Consider the following 3752-nt stretch of genomic DNA (forward strand, 5'->3'; position numbering starts at 1 on the left):
ACACCGGCTGTGACAGTAATTACCCACCTTTACAACACAACCCTACACAGGTCTACCCAGTAGTTGGTACAATTGAACTCAATGGGGTTTGGTTCTTTAGGGTTATGCTGGTGATGTTTTCCATACTATTCAGCACAGACCACAGTATAACTGTTGTGTATGTGAATGTGCTGTTCTTCTGGTGTGTTCCATGTAGGTTATTTTACACCATCAGCGCCACAAGCAAAATGCAAAAATCCACTGTAATAAAACATAGCAACTATGGAAAGTATCATCAGCTCCAACTACACACTAGAGAAGCTGTACGGAATCCTCTGTTTCAGTTTGTGCCACCATGACCTTGCAAATGACCTTCTGCAAGGCATGCAGTGTAACACTGACAAACCACATGCCCGTAATATAATATACGCCTCTTTCTGGCTAGCTGGCATTTTCAAGAGTCGCAAGCAAGGTCAATGGCTCTCTTTTCGGCAGGCAAATGTTTTCAAACAGAGAGTCCTGCCGTTCATGCCTTACTATCCCGAAACAGCTGTATGTCAAGCTTGAATATCAAGCTGAAGAGCGTTTCCTACAGCAGAAGGCACCAGGATGTTGGATTGTTGCGAATGTTGTAAAACTATCCATGACTCCAAAAGCCTTTATCGTGGGAACTTTTCTATCTGGAGGAGTGTACTCAGGAGGACACACCTGAGCTGTATCTACAGGGCTTTAAATGCCAAATCAAAGCAAATGAGAGAAGTGAGTTATGCAAGTTCCCTTGAACATGTGGACACCCAGAGCCCAATAATGTAAATTGTGCTGTAATATGCATTGCACTGGTCCATAAGGGAAGGTCCATCATAGCTTAGTGGTACAGTACTTGCTCCAGGCAGGGTTGGGCGTGATCCTTGCCTGAAACTCTAGAGTGCCAGTCAGTGGGCCAATCAGTATCAGCAATACTGCACTAAATAGACCAATGGCCCTCTGCTCCTATCAGCTACACAGGTGACAGGGACTACCCAAGGCTCTGGCCTCCAGCGTGTCTGTAAGGACTCTGGGGAATTGTTGCACTACTTTGGCATCTATCCATTTCCTGAGAATAAATTGCTGTGCAGACGGACTCTTAGATTCACCTGTCTGCATTTGTAGATGATTTTAAGGTTCATAGGAGAAAGAATCAGCTTTCTTGACCCATGAAATCCCTACAGTTCTTACAACCTAACCCTATGCCCGTCTGCATAAGAAGAAAGTCCTACTGAGTTAAATGGCTCTTACTCCCAAGGAGGGGTGGTCCATCCCATTTTGCCACCTGAGGCGCAACAAGAATGTGCAGCTCCCTGGCCCGCCGTGCCCCATCCACTTCACTTCAGCCACCAGCAGGATGCCCCCACCTCTCATCAAACGTGCAGAGAGTCAAGGCATTGCTTCGCATCTTCTCCACCCCCAGAAGATGAGCAACGCTGTGTGCTGGAACGCCTGCTTCTCACGGGTGAGAGGGCAGTGTTTTGGTGGCAGTGCCGGCAGTGGGGTGGATGAGGTGTCATATTTTCTGCTTCTGCTGCCTGAGATGTGTGCATTTGCCCCACTTCATTGGTGAGTTGGCTCTGCTCCCAAGTATAAATGTGTAGGATTGCAGCCTTAAAAATAAAGGAGCTCATCTCAAGGTTTGAACCTGGCAAGCAACGGTCTGTAGAAATTCTAAAACGAAAACTGGCAATATGGCCTCCTTTTTAAAACCTGAGTAGTGGTTCTACCTGGGGAAATAAGTTCATTTGTTTATTTTGTGAGGTTATATACCATTGCATTGTAATAAAACCTTACTTAAAACCAGTATGTATGGGCTAAAACTCCTTTGTTGACTAGCAAGGCCACTCTTGTTGTTGTTGTTGTTTAGTCGTTTAGTCGTGTCCGACTCTTCGTGACCCCATGGACCATAGCACGCCAGGCACTCCTGTCTTGCACTGCCTCCCGCAGTTTGGTCAAACTCATGTTCGTAGCTTCGAGAACACTTACACCTCAATAACTGTTGATAAATACCAGGGGTGGCCAACTTCCAAGAGACTGCGATCTACTCACAGAATTTAAAAAGTGGCAGTTTAAAAAGAGTTTAAAACCCCCTTTTTGGGGTTCAGGTCAAAGTTGTTGAGGTTTTCTTAGGAAGGAGGAAGGCCCATTTTGGGGCGGGGGGCGGGTCAAAGTTGTTGAGTTATTTAGGGAGGAGGTAAAATGTTGAGCTTTTTAAAGGGGAGCCACAGTTGTTCAGATTCTTTGGGGGGAGCCAGTGATCTACCAGTGATCTACCGCAGATGTCCAGTGATCTACCAGTAGATCACGATCTACCTTTTGGACATGCCTGATATATACCATTACTATACTGTGTATTTTGGATCTATGGACTGCAATAAAGCTCTCTCTCTCTGTGTACACAAAAGGATAAAACAGTAAAACTATAAGAAAAAGAGAGTTAAAAACAGTATTTAAAACATTCAGAAAATAATTAAAATCAACAAGAAGTTAAAATCTATATTAAAACACATGCCAGCATTCTACATGTCCAGACAGGCTTGCCTAAACAAAACTGTTTTTAGCAGGTGCCAAAAAAATAGGTACTATTAATGCAGGGTCATTGTTAAATGGCAATCAAGTCTATAGAAGGGACTCTTCAATGAAAAATGAATACAACATGATTAAATATTGCAAGTGAGTGGAAAAAGAATGCTGTACCTATGGAGACATTTACACTAACCATGGAGAACAAGAAAATCTCTGAGTAAATCTCCAGCTGGGCTTTCTCAGTGCTTGATACGTGCCCGTTCCACAGTGTAGGAATTTCTCACACAGTAAAAGAAAAAAGTCTGGAGTTGGAAATCTGAAACTACCATGTCGGTGGTTTTTAATAAGTAGTATTAACTTTACAGTGAGACGTATTATTTAGCTGCCAAAGAGCACGCTTGCAAATTTTAAAACAAAGAAAAGCACTGCAAATGTGTGTGTGTGTGGGGGGGGGGAAATACCGGGCAACTCAAATTGGTTTAGAACTTAGAAATAACCATTACATTACAGAACATGTTTTTATCAAAATGAATATGAAATTAAATTCCATGTTTGTGCTTTTCTTCCCCTTTTTCCTCTATAAAAGTAGCTTAGAAAACAGTGAGCAACAGATTTTCCATAGACTGAAAGAGATTTTTATCGGAATGAATGCGTGTTGCTGTCACAATTATGTTTGTAGCTCTCTCAAAGTACACATAATCTTGAAAATGTTGTGGCAATAGATGCTAACATTTCAAAATAACATGGCCAGTGTAAAAGAACACAGGTGTGTTATATATATATATATATATATATATATATATATATATATATATATATATGTTTTAAAACCAATTATCACTTTTCCAGCATTAACACAAGACTGTTCATGTGTCAGGTCATCTGTTCTGGAATAAGATCACTCATGTTCATGTAAATATAAGGGAGCTGAAGAATATCCTTGGGGTACCACATCCCCCTCAGAGTACTATTCAAAATCAATAGTTTGGTATGTACTTCTGTTCTTTTCTATTCCTATACGGTAGCATTTGTACCTATTGCAAGTATGGGAAACCACCATTCACATTTTTCCTTGACATATCACTCAACAAGCTTAGTGTTAGGGCGCCAAAAAGTTGGTGCGCTGAAGGAAGCAGTCGGATGTAGAGGGAACCTAGGTCCACAGCATAGCTGCCAAGTTTTCCCTTTTCTCGCGAGGAAGCCTATTCAGCATAATGGAA

Source organism: Zootoca vivipara, chromosome 9, assembly GCF_965207765.1.
Source record: "Zootoca vivipara chromosome 9, rZooViv2.hap1.1, whole genome shotgun sequence".
NCBI classification, from domain to species: domain Eukaryota; kingdom Metazoa; phylum Chordata; class Lepidosauria; order Squamata; family Lacertidae; genus Zootoca; species Zootoca vivipara.